Genomic DNA, 17,030 nt, shown 5'->3' with positions numbered 1-17,030 from the left:
GGGCACAAATTTTCACGGCCCACTAGCAGCTATGGTGACTCATTCACCAGAAATAATGTATTTTGCTCTTTGTTTATCTAATTTAGGCAGCAGCCAAAGGGACTTACTTTTGAATAGGCTGGAATAATAATAATAATAATAATAATAATAATAATAATAATAATAATAATAATAATAATTTTTTATTTATACCCCGCCCTCCCCAGCCAAGGCCGGGCTCAGAGCGGCTTACAAGCAATAATTCATCTTGTTTTTAAAATGAATAATTACAACTTAAAAACAAAAATAAAATACAACATTAAAATAATGGAACATTAAAATATTAAAATGTAGCCTCATCGCAGGAGGAGAAGGAAAAGAAAGGAAAAAAAAGAGAGAGAGGGAGGGAGGGAGGGAATCAAATTGGCTCCAAGCCAAAGGCCAGGCGGAACAACTCTGTCTTACAGGCCCTGCGGAAAGAAATCAGATCCTGCAGGGCCTTGGTCTCATGAGGCAGAGCGTTCCACCAGGCTGGAGCCAGAGTTGAAAAGGCCCTGGCTCTGGTTGAAGCCAATCTAACTTCCTTAGGGCCAGAGACCACTAGGGTGTTGTTATTGCACTGTAAGGCTACGATCCTATGCATGCTTTCCCATGGATAAGTCTACACAGGACACAGTAAGGACTTCCTTCTTACATAGTCAAGCATAAGATTACACAGGCTGCGCACACGCCAAACATTTAAAGTTCATGACTGCCTCCAAAGGATTCTGGGAACTGTAGTTAACGGTGCTGGGAATTATAGCTCTTTGAGAGGCAAACTACAATTCCCAGGATTCTTTGAGAGAAAATATTTTGTGAAACTAGCTACATAAACAAAGCCCCCAACTCCTGATTTGTTGTCTCCTTGCTATTACATAGTTGAAGCTGGAGAAGTTTATATTTAAACAAAAGGAATTATTTTAAAATGTAAACCTATGCATATAAATTAGCATATACAAATGTTATACGAACCAGCACCTTTTGGTGATGCATTTCCTCTTCATGGCCACGTTGATGCATTAAGAAGCCCCCTTATGTGAAGTGAAACTCAATAACGTAAGGAAAATAAACATCTGGAACAGGTAACAGATTTTAATCTGCAAGATTATGACTTTGTAACCTTTTAATGTTATTTATTTATTTTTTTAGAGATGTTGTATAGCACAGAAAGTGTGCATATAGCAATCAAATAATAACAAATAAAAAAAATACAACTAAAACATCCATGATGAAACAATTATAACCAATTCAGCAGTACAAAAGCTTTTTTTTAATAAAAAAAGGCCTCAAAGGTACCATTGCACCAGTGTTGGCGACGAGCTCTATAGCAGAAAGTTAGCTACTTTTCTGTTGCCTTATAAAGTATGCATCTTTAGCTTCGTATACATTCGGCATAATTAAAAGAGCTTTCCTCACCTTTACTTTTAGGAATCTCCACAGTGTCTTATGCCAAGCAATGCACGGCCAAAACATTACAGGAAGACTTGACGGCAGGTTCAGGATGCCCATACTATGGGGAGGTAGGTTGATGCACATGACTTAAAAGCCCTACTTGTGAGCACTTATGATGTCACTCTTTACCACATGCACAGTGAGTCCCCTGAAAGAAGGATGCGCCACTCAGCATGGGAAGGGGTCTTGAGACCTTTTCAAAGGCTCTTCTTTGCTAATTCACTACACTCTCATTTAATGCTGGACCACTTCATAATGATCAATAACCCTACGTTCCACGCTCAATTATGTTGGCATTTAAAGCCCTGAATAGCCTGGGGTCCTGTTAACACTTCCAATATCAACATGGTGTGTTAAGATCAACGAAAGACGGTCTCTGGGTGGTCTCTGTGTTAAATGAGAGTTCTGTGCGGGCCTGCGGAAGAGCCTGCATCTGTAGAATGACTTTGACCTAACTTTTTATTCTCTTAGGTGTCAGGTAAAAACCTACATTTTGTTGTCAAGCTTTGAGTCTGAAGGATTAAGTCATTTTTGTTGTTACTTATGTACTTTACTAGAATAAAAAAAATGTTTTTGCTTATTTTGTATTATGATTTACATTACCTTTTAATTTTTTGTTGTTAAACCCTGCAACCATTTTTGGCGAAAGGCAGTTTTATAAATAAAGCAGAGCAGGTTCAATTGCCATTCAGATTAAAGGGCACAGCCATGGGCAATAGCCAGGATTTATGTTAGGGAGACAGGGTGCCCACCTGTCATTATCCTCTGTCTGGCTCTGTCTATCAGATTCAGAATGAAATGTCTCAACAACAGTTGTTTTAAATGACTTTCTTTTGTCCCCAAGTGCTCAGAAAAATCTGTCAAAATCTTTCTGCAATTTCTATTTTTAGTTAAGTATTTTTGTTTATTTACTTGATTGGGGAGACAGCTGCTCTCTCCCACCCTCTGAATACTCCCATGCACACAGCCTTTCCTCCAAACAGGACTTAGGTAAAATACTTGACACGCCATAATGACCTAAGAAGAGCAAGTTCCCCTCCTGCAGTTATCAGCAACTGGTTTACATGGGCTCTAATCCAGGAATAACAACTCCTGAGCTCACCTTTGATTGGTTAGGCTTATATCAAGGCCGGGAAATCAGAGTCTCTCCGAATGCACTCCAGCTCCCATCAGCCCCATCAAGCGAAACCATTTACCAGGGCTGCTGGGAGCTGAAGACCAGAAGTATCAGGAGAGCCACAGATTCCTCTTCCCCTGTTTACATATTCAAAGAGTGAATCAGAGTCTGAGCAGTGAGATAAAAAGAGCCCAGTACTTTCAGAGAAGGCTGTGATCTTTAAGGATCATTAAATACAGTAGATATTGTTGTAGTAGGTTTTTTTTGGGGGGGGGCTCCCTTAAACCCTAGAAATTAATAAACGGTAGGATTTTGATTATTTGGGATGTGAAGCTAGAAATCCCAGCTATAGAGGAATTCATGGGCTTGCCTATGCAAAATGACCTGACCAAGCTATGGACATTAAGAAACAATACTGTACAGGGCCATTGAGAGCCATCGCAATGCAAGAGAACTGTCCTTCCCCCTTGCCCTGTGAACAGAGTTTGGAAAGTTGTCAGGGTAAATGGGTGTGAGTTGACAGGAAAAGAGAGTTTTTAGCAGGGCATTCTGGGAAGAAGAAGGTAGAAGATAGTCTATCAACCCTGACCATGTAGGGCCAACGTGGTTTCTTAAGGGCCATAGTTCAGTGGTAGAGCATCGGTTTTGCATGCAGAAGGTCCCTGGTTTAATCCCCAGCATCTCCAGGTAGGGCTTGGAGAGCGTCTCTGTCCGAAATCCAGGAGAGCTGCTGCCAGTCAGTGTAGATACTGCTGAGCTAGACAGACCAGTGGTATAAACTCAGTATAAGGCAACATCCTATCTCCCCTGCATTCCTATACAACTCTCTGAGCTTAGGCCACACTGGCTGGGGCTGAGAGCATATTATACCATAATAGATGTGTTATTCTCTAGTGTGCCTCAATACTCTTTGTTGCTTTCTCTATACAGTGGTACCTCTGGTTACGAACTTAATTCATTCCGGAGGTCCGTTCTTAACCTGAAACTGTTCTTAACCTGAGGTACCACTTTAGCTAATGGGGCCTCCTGTTGCCACTGTGCCACCGACAAGCGATTTCTGTTCTCATCCTGGGGCAAAGTTCTTAACCCGAGGTACTACTTCCGGGTTAGCGGAGTCTGTAACCCGAAGTGTTTGTAACCCGAGGTGTTTGTAACCCGAGGTACCACTGTACTACGACATGTCTTGCTGGTGGGATCCAGACAACATGGTTATAGCAATAGGCCATCATGCATAGATATAGTATTACGGTGGCTCCATCTTGTGGTGGAATTTCCTGTGTCTTTTTTTTTTTTTTTTTTTTTTTGTATGTCTGCTAAAAATGATAAATCATTATACAGTGCTACCCTGGTTTTCGAACGTCTCAGAAGTCAAACGTTTCAGTTTTTGAACGCCGAAAACCCAGAAGTAAATGCTTTGGTTTTTGAACAAACCACGGAAGTTGAACACGCTGCGCGGCTTCCACTGAGTTCAACGGTCTTCCGGAACTGATTACGTTCAAAAACCGAGGTACCACTGTATAGGCAAAAATAAATCGTCTACAACCAGGGTTTTTTAATCGGCAAGCATTTATCATAGAAGGAGCGGCTAACAACAGCTCTGGAGGCAATAATGGGTTGGTTGAGGGCTGATAAACTGAAGCTGAATCCTGTCGATACAGAGGATATACTGATGGGCGGTTTTCATGACACGAAACTGGATGTATGACCTGTCCTTGGTGGAGTCACATTCCTCCTAAGAGCATCAGCTTCATAGTTGGGGGTTGGGTACTCCTGGATCCAGCACTACCATTTGAGAACCAGGTGGGAAAGAGGGCCTGGTGCCAACTCCAGCTGGTGAGACCAGCTGTGGTCATTCTTGGACCAGGATAGCCTTGCCATTCTGCTGCATGCTGTTGTAAACTTTTGCTTAGATTGCTGCAATGCCCTCTACATTGGGCTTCCCTGGAGACTGCAGCTAGTGCAGAATGCTGCTCTTCGACTCTGATAGGTTCATCAGCAGGCAGCCGTATTACAACCCATACTTTGCCAAGTATGGCGCTGTGGTCTAAACCACTGAGCCTCTTGGGCTTGCCAATCAGAAGGTCAGCGGTTCGAATCCCCAAGACTGAGTGAGCTCCTGTTGCTCTGCCCCAGATCCTGCCAACCTAGCAGTTTGAAAGCACACCAGTGCAAGTAGATAACTAGGCACCGCTACGGCGGGAAGGCAAACAACGTTTCCGTGCGCTCTGGTTTCTGTCACGGTGTTCCGTTGCGCCAGAAGCGGTTTAGTCCTGCTGGCCACATGACCTGGAAAGCTGCCTGTGGACAAACTCCGGCTCCCTTGGCCTGAAAGTAAGATGAGCGCCGCAACCGCATCGTCGCCTATGACTGGACTTAACCGTCCAGGGGTCCTTGACCTTTTTTTACCTTTACTTTGCCTAGCACTGGTTGACTATACTTTACTGCCGGGTTGGGGAACATCAGGCCTGGGGCCTAGATATGGCCCTCCAAGCCTACATATCTGACCCTCAATAATCTCCTTAGGCCACAGCTTCACCTCAGCTACCCACCTTCTCCCCTGATCACACCCCTCCCTGTCCTTACTTTATACCCTCTTTGAGCATTTTTGGACCTGGCTGGAATGTGGTATTAAACTCTGATAATTTAATTTAATTTTTTTTGTTCCACAAGAATTATACATCGTTTAATTGTTAACAAAGCAACAGCCTCAGAGCAGTTTGCAAAAAGAGAATAAAACAATAGAATTATCAGTAAAAACATTTTAAAGCAACTACTGTATATAAAACATTTAAAAATAATTAAAATAAATGGTAAGCTAAAAGCCAGATTAAAATGCCTCTCAATATTCTGTGTGTCTGGATAAGCTTGGCTAGACAAAAAAGTTTTTAGCTGGAGCTGGAAAGAGAAGGCACCTGCCTGATGTCAATGGACAGGGAGTTCCCAAGTGCAGGTGCACAAAAAGATCAATTTCTTACCAATGCAGAACGAGTATCATGTGGCACCTTTAGCAGTACCAGTTCCACAGATCAAAGTGGCCCTAAATCCAGAGATTACTTGTGCTTTAGGGGAGCTGCATTGATTGCAGAGGGAATCATCTGGTTTAGGAAGGAGAAAGCATGGGAGAGCATTAGTTGAACAAGGGCGAATTAACAGAAGCGAGTGGGTTTCACAATTCACATTCAGCCAAAGGTCCACACTTACCAGGGAGTATGTTCCCACTGACCATTAGGGATGGGTGAATCTGTCAATTTCAGCTTCTCATTTTTCAGCCTTAAGTTCACGTCTCCTGTTTCCATATCAGTCTGCAATTTTTTTTAAGTCCTTATAAAAAAACCCACCCACATTTTAATACAAATTTCTCCTAATATACATGTTTGCATGCAGTTTTGCCTAATACTGTATGCACATTTTTTCAGAGCAATTCTTCCAAAATAATGCATGTTACTTTCACTAATATATGCATTTCAGTGGATACATTACCCCATGCTTGGCTGAAGAACTGCACTGCAAAACTTGGGGAAGTGTGGATCTCCAAAGATGGCTGTGTTTTGGTTTGGTAATTGGCTTGGAAAGTGTGGATTAGCAAGGTGGGTTCACCTACAAATGCAAACTGAGTCGCATTTCTCCCGCTGTCCTCACTGAACACAGAATGACTTGCTTCTAAGTAAGCAAGTCTGTAAATAAAAAAAAAGATGCCCCCCCCCCTTTCTGCCACCCCTCCATTTGACAATTTCTTAGTAGTGTGAAAAACTGCCTATCTCCTGTTTGCAGGCAACGGACTGGGAAGATAGCATGCCACCACAGCAACAGATTTTCTATATTGTTCTCTCTGGCCATAAATTAAATGCACCCCCCCCCTTCCGCCTCTCCCTCCATCTCACCAGCCGGTGGTGAAAAAAAGGTGGTGGCGTTTCAAACCATTTAAACATATAATTACTGCATCCAGAGCTGAGCCAAAGGGTTGCTGCACTTTGCTATCCTGTAGCTAATGGCCTTGCAGACGCACCAACGACCAACAGAACCACCAACATTCTGTCCCTCGCAAGGAAACATTATGTTCTTTGTTGCCCCGCAGATGTCACAAGCCACGTTGTTTGTTGTTGGCAAGGCAGCCTTCGCAAGTAACCTCGCTCTGACATCCACCCTAGAATAGTTCTTTTAAAAAGCAGGCCAGCCAAGCCAGTGCTTCCAGAAGGAGATGCCCACTTTCAAGGCTGGCGGGGCATTGTTTCGCCAGCCCCTGCTTGCCTGCCTCCTTACTTACAAACAGCTCACAGGCTGGCACTGGCTGGCAGCTTCCTTCTCCTTAGTCTCAGTGTTGGATTCGGCAGCAAGGAGGATGGGGACGGAAGTAGGGCCTCATCAGCACTATGCATGTAAAACAGTCTCATACCACTTTAAACTGTTGTGGCTTCCCCCAAAGCATCCTGGGAACTGTAGTTTTTCAAGGGTACTAAGCAGAGTCGCCAACTTGTGAGGGAGATTGGGGGTGCCCATGTTGCGTGTGCGATGCCCTGATGTCATGGCAGGATGTCAGACGAGCCGGGGGCTGAACGCAGTTGCAGCGTGGCTTCAGTGGCTCCGCCTCCTGCTGCTGTTGCCGCCACCAGCCAGGGGCTGCTTCCCCTCCTAACGCTCCATGGCAGGAGGAGAAGGAGCCACACACTGAAGCCACACCGTGCTTGGCTCTGTGCTCAACCCAGTTTTTAAAAAAACATTGGGGAGGCAGTGTCCTCCCAGAAATATTGGGGGAGGGGGGGGGGCAAAGAGTTGGATCCTCAGGAGTTAGCACCCCTGTCACAGAGGTATGATTTCCACAGTGGTTTAGCAGTCATTCCCTCTTCTCAGGGAACTCTGGGAATTTTAGTTCTGTGATGGGAGTAAAAGATGCAAACTGGATATTGTTCCGATTCCCAAGTCTGGTGACAGTACCCCCACCAGTCTATCCAGGTGAACCCTAGGGAAGTGAGGGATGAATGTGTATTAAAGGTAAAGGTAAAGGGACCCCTGACTGTTAAGTCCAGGCGTGGACGACTCTGGGGTTGCGGTGCTCATCTTGCTTTATTGGCCGAGGGAGACGGCGTACAGCTTCCGGGTCATGTGGCCAGCATGACTAAGCCGCTTCTGGCAGCGCACGGAAACGCCATTTACCTTCCCGCCAGAGCGGTACCTGTTTATCTACTTGCACTTTGTACTTTCGAACTGCTAGGTTGGCAGCAGCTGGGACTGAGCAACGGGAGCTCACCCTGTCGCGGGGACTCAAACTGCTGACCTTCTGATCAGCAAGCCCTAGGCTCTGTGTTTTAACCCACAGTGCCACCCGCGTCCCTTTAAATGTGTATTACTTTTGTTATTTTCCCACTTATAGATGCTGAATTATCATTGTTGCATCATTTCTCTATACAGTATCTGCTCATTGCATTATCCGCTTGCGCTGAATAGCAGTGACTTGCTTGTACACAGCATGATGTGAAAATAAATATGTCAGGTTTTTGGTTTTTTGTTTGTTAAGTAGACTGTGGACAGGACCACATTCCCAGAAGGCAGCATCCTAGCCTAGGAAGTACAGGGTGGGCTACGTGGCGCACACAGTTCTGCCCTCCAACACATACCCACCACTTCCCATTTCTGCCTCCCGAGGTGACTGCCTCTCTCTTCCTAACAATAGGGCCGGGTCTGGAGATTTTTTCTTGGAGGGGGGGGGGGACAATGACATACATCATGCACTACTTAGATGAGTCACAGACCATCATTGACTTCTAGCAGCCAAAAGTAACAGGCATATGAAGGGAGTCTCCCACATCGTACTTCTCCAACCTAAACCTCTTCCTCTGGTGCTAGTGCAAAGGATTCTGGTTCATCTAATTATATGCTGTAATTATAGCTCTGCATTTATTGAAGCAGCCTTCGGAACAACTAGAACCCATTTCTGATGTACAGAGAACACATTTTTCCTTATTTGGATGTCACGGCTGCACCTATCCTTGCAGCTGCTGCTGCAAGCAGAACCTGTTTACGGAGGAGACAATTCTGTATAATGGGGGCTCTTAAATTTAGCATCTGTGAGCAAAAGTATGCAAATAGCCATCAAGCCAGTGACCTCACTCAGCTACTATTTTCCTTACTTTCTAGACCTCCTTCCTCCCTCTCCTTTTTTTTTTTTTGCAAAGGGCACTCCCAACACATTTTCTAATTTTTAGTTTGCGCAAGCCCTTAAATGCTGCAACATGTTTCACGGTTTTTAAAGCACTTGTGGAGAGCGGCTCCAATTCTGATTAGAGCAGTGCTACTGGAGGAGGGGATGTTGAAGCTTTCCTCCACTTGTGCTGTTTTCCTGATCTAAATCCCCCCCCAACCCCCTGCCCACCCTCTCTCCTGCCAGTACTCCCATTGGGGGGGCAGGGAATACAGACACGATAAAAGTATGTGTGCTTTTACAAACTGAGTCTAGAGCAGGGGTCAGCAAACGTTTTCAGCAAGGGGCCGGTCCACTGTCCCTCAGACCTTGTGGGGGGGCTGGAATATATTTTGAATTCCTATTCCTATGCCCCACAAATAACCCAGAGATGCATTTTAAATAAAAGGACACATTCTACTCATGTAAAAACACGCTGATTCCCGGATCGTCCGTGGGCCGGATTTAGAAGGCAATTGGGCTGGATCTGGCCCCCGGGCCTTAGTTTGCCTACCCATGGTCTACTCTAGAGGAAGCTTCAGGGGTGGGTGCATTGTGATTTAGATCAGGATAATGGCATGGGGAAAGGACAATCTATTTGTATCCTTTCTTATTGCAACATAGAGGCAGCTTGTGTAGGGTCCCAAGAGAAGATCTTAACAAGTGAGCAGTCTGACGCATTTTCCAGCACCACTGCTGCAATAAAAACCATCCTTTTGCAGTTGCTTTAAACCAGGGCTAGGGATCCTGTAAACTCTCCAGTTGTTGTTGGACTCCGCTTCCCATCTGCTCCAGCCAATATAGTCCATGGTCGGCAAAGATGGGAGTTACTGTTTAACCACAGAGGACCACAAGTTTAGGAAAGGGTGTGGCTCAGCTGTAGAGCATCTGCTTTGTATGCAGAATGTCTCAGGTTCAATCCTAGGCATCTCCAGGTAAACGTGGGAATGTCCTCTGCCAAAAACAGTGGGAAGGTTGTTGCCACTCGGTGTATGCAGTACTGAGCAGGATGGACCAATTGCTCTGACTTGATATAAGGTAGCTTCCCATGTGCCTCATCTCTGCTAACGACTGTGTGAGCAGGGGGGGGTGACCCCCTTTAGGAGACCTGATAATGGATGTCTTCTGGGTCTCATTTCTTTTGGCCCTGACTCGTCCCTAATGATGAGTACAGTGGTACCTCGGGTTAAGTACTTAATTCGTTCCGGAGGTCCGTACTTAACCTGAAACTGTTCTTAACCTGAAGCACCACTTTAGCTAATGGGGCCTCCTGCTGCTGCCGTGCCGCCGGAGCAAAATTTCTGTTCTCATCCTGAAGCAAAGTTCTTAACCTGAAGCACTACTTCTGGGTTAGCGGAGTCTGTAACTTGAAGCGTATGTAACCTGAGGTACCACTGTACAATATTTGTGAAGCCACAAGCCTTTTGTGATGGGCCATGAATTAATAGCAGAAAAACTGCAATAGCTACCGCTGCTGTGCTTAACTGTCTTGCTCACTCCACACATGACGCTACTCAAGCGAGTAGACTGCTAGCCAGGCTGGCCTTATGCCTTCTGTTACAGAGGACAGCCCTCTCTTTGGAGAACTGTCCAGCCCAGAACCTTAAGAAAGGAGGGAAGCAGAATCATTGAAGATGTCCATCAACAATCAGAATCTAGAAAGCATACTGAGCAGGCACCCAGGACATTACAGTGAAATGTCCTTTTATTGCAGCCAACTCAGTGCTGACCTACTGTAATCAATGCATCATATGGATGTACTCTGAACAGGACTAATGTTGGATACAACCTGTTGCAATTCAAGTTAAATTATGGATATTTCTCCCCCTAAAACTGTCTCTTATATAAATTGAGTATATACAAGCAAAGCAGCATCTTCTTTGGTGATGGATAAATGGTGACTCTACCGCTTGCATGATAATACCCAGGGCATTACATGTGCCTCAGCCTCTAGTCCAGGGATGGCTTCCTTCCAGGTGCTGTTGGACTCCCAACTTCCATCAGCTCCAGCCAGCATGAGCAAAGGGTGGTGCAAGTGATACTTCAGGAGCATCTGGAGGAACACACCCCTGCTTTGTTCTCCATGGCACCTGGCTCCACAGTCTGCAGAGATCCACCACCAGCAACGCACACACAAAGGCCTCACAGAATTCAGCTGGGTTGTTACCACCTCCGTTCTTCTTCTTCCAGGGTCACAGTCAGGTGGTAGAGAACTTATGACCCTCCAGATGTTGTTGGACTCCAGCTTCCATCAGCCCCAGCCAGCAGGGTCATTGGTCAGGGATGATGGGAGCTGGAGTTCAGAAACATCAGGAGAGGGCCGCAGGTTGCCTAGCCCTGCTCTAAGTCTTCCTGCACAGCTCCAGCATACCACTTGAAGTGTGAGAGAAGGAACCAGAGCAGTTTTTTAACTTCAAGAAGCCTAGTTTGAGCTAGTCAGGAGACCCACACGAGTCCCGATTCTTTGCAACTGGGAACCTTCATGCATTTCACAGAATTATATTAAAGCAGTGTACATTGCTGGCTGGCTGCCTGTCTTAAAAGCCAATTTAAGAGGGTGGCAGCATCAACTTTCTAAAAGCAAACAATTGCAAGCTGAGTGCCCTCTCTCGCAGCTGGGAGAGCGATTGTAATCTGCAGGGTTCACATGCCGGTGACAACCCGCTAAACAAGCAGTGTAAGCAGCTTAAAAATAGATCTGCACAGTGATTATTATTTCCACACTGCTGCTTCATTTTTCTGCTATAGCTTCTGGTAGCAATGTAGGCAGGCATCCTTTTAAGTCTATAGGCATTAGAGTCTCCTGGGGATACAGCTGCAGCCATGGAGGAGCTAATATTTCCATCTTGAATGTTTTCATATCTATTAATCTCTTTTTTCCCTTTGAAAACTTGTGCCATAAGGAGGAACAGGAATCAGGTCTACACCAGAGAGGAGGAACCTTTGGTCCTCCATTTGTCGCTGATCTTCTACTCCCATCAGCCCCAGCAAGCATGGCCACAGATGATGGGAGTTGTAGTTCGGCAACATCTGGAGGGTCAAAGGTTCCCCTTCCCCGTTCTATACTTTTCAGTGGGCTTTGCAATTTCATTAGCAAATTGCCAAGTTCATGTGATTGTGGACTTTTTCACATGGATCTTTTGCCACCAGTGATGCAGTAGGTTTCTCTTGGGACAGGAGAACCTGAAAAACTAGGCTATATGCTTTGGACGCAAGTTTCTAGGACCCACTTCAAGATATGTTGGGCTAGCCTGCAGTCAGTCAGTTGTGGTTCTCCTGAGATGGAAGCTGCCAGTGGTAGAATAATTTGGAGGTTTGTTGAACCTTTGACCCTCCACATATTGCTGAACTACAACTCCAGCCCGTCCCAGCCAGCATAGCCAATGGTCACTGAGGATGGGAGTTGCAGTTCAGCAACAGCTTAAGGGACGAAGATTCATCACACCTCATCTATAGACTTAACTCCTTCCTATAGATAGGCTTGTAGGAGGAGAATATGGTAGGAATATGGATAGCCTCTCACTTCTTTTTCTCAGGGAGGTGGGTCAAATTTTTTTAAAGGTATAATTCCTCTCTCTTGCAGAATCTGAAAAAAGCCTCTTTTCAGTGCACATGGACTTTGGAATCCCTGGCCCAGAGATTCTCCCATACCTGATGGTCTTCTACTGTAAAGACCACCCTTTTAAGGAAGGCCCCTGGTTGCTATTTTATTAAACTGTTACTGAGTTTTTAGATGCTGTGTTTTCTACAGACCCTTGCAAGCTCTGTAACAGTGAGGCAAACATGCTCCTATACCAAGGGAACTGGAGCCCGAAGGGACTTTACACCTGTTGTCGTGATGTCTGTTGCTGCCCTATGCACAGGAGTAACTGTGCAGGAACTCCACACTTTTTCTTTTTCCTTTTAGGATGCCCTTCATATGTTTGGTAAAGGCTTTAATTTTGCCACACAATTTCTTTGTTGCTAGGGTGTGGCCGACAGTAATCCCCATCTCCTCTCCTCCCTCTAGTATGATCTGGCCTCAGCTGCCCTAGGGCTATAACTGTCAAGGGCAAGGGTTCTCTAGTCTGAATTGTGAGGTAGGCAATCCTTGTCTCAGGATGGACAAGTAGAATGGGCGCTGCTGCTGTTACAGCACATGAGGCAGTCAGTTAGTTGGAAGACAGGGATGCTGCCAAGAAAGGCCAGTCAGGCAAAATAGCAAGGGTGATGGTGGATTGGTCATGTGAGTTGTCAGGGGAAGGGATTGGCTGTCCTATGCATGGGAAAGGCAGTTGGCCCATGCAGCACTCTTCCTGATTGGCTCAGGAGCACCTGCCCCTCAGGTCCCTCCCCCCCTTCCTAGTGTGGGATGGTACCCTGGATTCAAACCCCTCACCTGTACATGCAAAGTGTAAGCCAGGAGTGGGGAACCAATGGTGCTCCAGGTGGGTTGGACTCCCAACTCCCTTTGGCCCCAGCCAATGGTCAGGAAGGTGGGAGGTGTAATATGACGTCGGAAGACCAGATTGTCAGTTTGCATTTCTTAGTACAGAAAGTATTGATCTGATGCATAGAGATCTTTCCTATTCTCATTAATTCAAGAGGCTACTGGAAGCTTCTGTGTGTGAAAGAAACAAGCAGAAACTTCTTGATGCTTGGGTTATTCCTTCAGAGAAGCTGAGTACAGTTGGCTTAAACTGGTTCTGTTATCTCTTCTGTCAAGCTCATGCTGACTATAATTATAGGCCAGAAGGAGCCCGGGTTTCACTTTCTCCATCTCTTTTCTTTCTGGTGTGGTGTTCTGTACATAGTATGGTTAGCGTCAAGGTTTAGACTTAATAGAAGTTACTGTAAGTTTAAGTGAAGTCTGCTGCAACTGAATTTCTTATGGACAGTGCCAATCCTGAATGTACAGTGGTACCTTGGGTTAAGTACTTAATTCGTTCCAGAGGTCCGTTTTTAACCTGAAACTGTTCTTAACCTGAAGCACCACTTTAGCTAATGGGGCCTCCCGCTGCTGCCGTGCCATCAGAGCACGATTTCTGTTCTCATCCTGAAGCAAAGTTCTTAACCCGAGGTACTATTTCTGGGTTAGTGGAGTCTGTAACCTGAAGCATATGTAACCCGAGGTACCACTGTATTGAATTTGTTACCATTATGCTCATTTGCCTTCAGTAGCAATTAAAGCTCTGCTGGATGAAATGCAATTGTCTCTGGTCCATTTTTGGGGAATCCTGCAACATGCTGCAAGTTGTTACTCTGCTAACTATACATTGGAATCTACCCTGGATCAATTCCATGACACAAGATTCCTCATGCCATGCAATTAGCAATTGCTGCCATGCTATGGAGTGGGGGGTGGAATGTCTCCCCGCCCCCTCAGCTCTTGAATATTGCCCCAAGAGGGTGCACCTAGGTTGGCTGCAGGTCCCCTGCCCAGGAAGTGATGTGGGCATTGTGTGAGCTGTCTTTTCCTTTTGCATATTATGCTCCAAAATGGTACTCATGAGCAGCAAAAGGGACTCAAACCCCTGCCTGGAGACTTGGCCACTTGCTGGCTGTGTCACCAGGTTGTGACACAGTGGTGTGCATTGGCAGGCATTTCTCAGCTCACTCCGTGGGTAATTCCTACTTTGTTGGCTTTGACAGTGCTTCCATGGAGACTGGGAGGGTGCCTGGTGTTTTGTGCTGTTCCAGCAGTTGTTAGCACAGGAAGGGGAAGAGCACACAGGATATTGTGGCTGTTCTGCAAGCAAAATGGCAGCATATTCCACCCCCACCCCGTCCCTCAGCACAGGGTTATTTGGTAAATAGCTTAACCCGAGCATAATAAGTAGTGGACTATACTACTTTTTCTATTTTTAAATCCTGGAAGTGCTAGTTTATTACTTAGGCAAAAATGGATTTAAGTTAATTAAGAGAATCAGCTTTAAATTGGGTGCTGAAAATCTTAATACAATATCTTCATGTGTCCTCAATTAACATTTTGTTCTTGGGTTTTTTTGGCGTTGTTGTTGTTGTGAAAGAAAGGCAGCTGCCACATTCATTCTACATATGCACAATACTTTCTTACTTTGGTAATCCAGGATCACAATTTAATGATTTATTCACATTTGTTTGTACAAGAATCAGATGGCATATACTAAAAAGACATTTAATTAAAAAAAAAAGTATATACGTTTACATCAACAGATGAAATATAAACCTTTTCTACTCACAGTCATTCTATACATATTATAATAAATCACAAATCTGTCACACAATATAAACGTTTAGTTGTTATAATGTAACAACATACAGAAAACCTTTATAAAATTTTGCTTTCGTTTTAGGTTTTAAATCTTACCATTAACTAAAATTAGCTGTGCGGGATGTTTGGGGTACATGACTAAGGCACCAACAGTACAAAGCAAATACAAAAGCAGAAATATTTCCTTGGGAGTGCTCTACGCTGAAACACCACAAGAAAAGGCAACAATAGTAAGTAAACCTGCTGCAGCCTTTACAAGTTTCTTCTGGGGTCACAAGGTTAGTCCTATGGTTGAATTTCTTCCAATATATCACTTCAGTTCTGATCACAGCACATGCTACAACACTGATGGCTAGGATGAACTTCACCAAGGTGCACTTTTCATTAGCGTCTTGTATTTCAGACAAATCATTCAAGCCAAAGCATAAATGCATTTTAGACTTATGTGAAAAGGATTTCTTGGACTTAAACTGCAACACTTACAAAAATACTTTCCCTTAAATTTGGGATTGCTTCAAAACATTGCTTTATAAATATAGAAGTACTATGCAAAGGACTAAAAGTGAAATCATATGTATGTATACCCCTATCTGAGCTATTTTAAAAATTGGTTTATTAAGCAAGCATTTGGGATAGATACTGAACTTACAGAAACCAACGTACCCTTTAAGAATTTACAATCCCCATGACAGCTTCTTGGCTGATGTATTTCTGACAAATTATAAATATACCATTGTGTAGCCCATTGTATATAGCACATTATGCTCAGTAGCAGAAGCAATAAGGTCTGCATGGCCCCAAAGTCCAAGGTTCAATCCCTGGCACCTCCGGCTTAAAAGAATATCGCAGAGCAGGGCTGGGAAAAACCTCCCCATTAATGATATTTGAGAGCCACTGCAAGTACTTTGGTAGATGTGCCAATGATCTGACTCTCTATAAGGCGACTTCATATTTAAGTATTTTAAAGCAGAAACAAAATTGGTTGCCTTCAATTACCAAAGTCCTCCTGCAGCTCTCATATCTTGCCTATGTGATAATGCAGTTACCAATTAAAACACACATTACGAGGCTTCCCATGTATGGCACACACGTATGGCTTGGGGGGGGGGAATAGGCCTCAAAAAGCAAAAATTCAATCAGTCACAGCCAGGAAACATAATTTGCTTGGATTATACCTGTGAATTGCAGGGTCTTACTAGCTGAAGACTGGAATGTTTGGCAGCTTGCATATGTTGCAGCTTACAGGAGCCGAACGTAGAATGTGCACAAACTGACAGAATGAATAGTGTATATATTGCCTGATCAATATGCATAGTCTCCAAGCTGAATATGAAGCTATCCAAAGGATTTCATATAGTGACCGGTGAATATGCACATTCTGCACTCAACTCACATCAAACCCAAAATATGCATTTCTTATACCAAAGATCCCTGAACAAACTTTAGTATAACTGCATACCTATATTGGTAACATGACCTCATGTTCTCCATCACTTTAGTAGGAATTCCTGGGACAGTCATGCAGAAATAGACAGGTAATAAAACCCATTGGTATAAGCATTTATCTTAAAAATATTTCCTGTTGAAAATCCTGCTTTTATGCTCAAGGTGGAATTTCACTCCTTAAAACATTTGATGTCTGCAATTAGTGCTTTCAAGTCAATCTGTTTTAAAAGCAGACAGAAGTAATGCCTCAAAGCACCAGATATTAGTAAATTGTGCCCATGGCTTCTTTTGTAGAGTTGTAAATCCAAGGTAATGTTCATGCTATTAAAGTTAAATCTCCAAAGCATAACTGCAAGGAGTAAATGAAAAGCTGGCAAAGCTCTTAATAAAACGGTGGTGTTATTTCAGTAGAGCTTTTCTAACAGTCAAAACTCACCAAGTTAATTCTGTAATGATTGTACAGGCAGAGCCTAGGGCTATATTTCAACTGAATGAGGTGCAGGCATTTGGCTAAGATATGATTTGTAAAACGACCAAGAAAAGTTTCCACCCGAGTACAAACAGTGAAGTGTAGAATCCTAACAAAACTG

General features: G+C 44.3%; 1 long non-coding RNA gene across 1 annotated transcript; it reads left to right on the top strand.

Moving 5' to 3' along the window:
• The first annotated feature begins 1,450 nt into the window (after nt 1–1,450).
• LOC309330935 lies at nt 1,451–17,021 on the top strand. Its single transcript, XR_014151647.1, has 2 exons — nt 1,451–1,538; nt 15,077–17,021. It is a non-coding gene; the product is annotated as an uncharacterized lncRNA (long non-coding RNA).
• The last annotated feature ends 9 nt before the right edge of the window (nt 17,022–17,030 follow it).

Source organism: Podarcis erhardii (genome assembly GCF_964252035.2).
Source record: "Podarcis erhardii genome assembly, chromosome: 15".
NCBI lineage: Eukaryota > Metazoa > Chordata > Lepidosauria > Squamata > Lacertidae > Podarcis > Podarcis erhardii.
The sequence above is the reverse complement of the archived record's forward strand: the minus strand, read 5'-3'. Positions and strand labels throughout refer to the sequence as shown.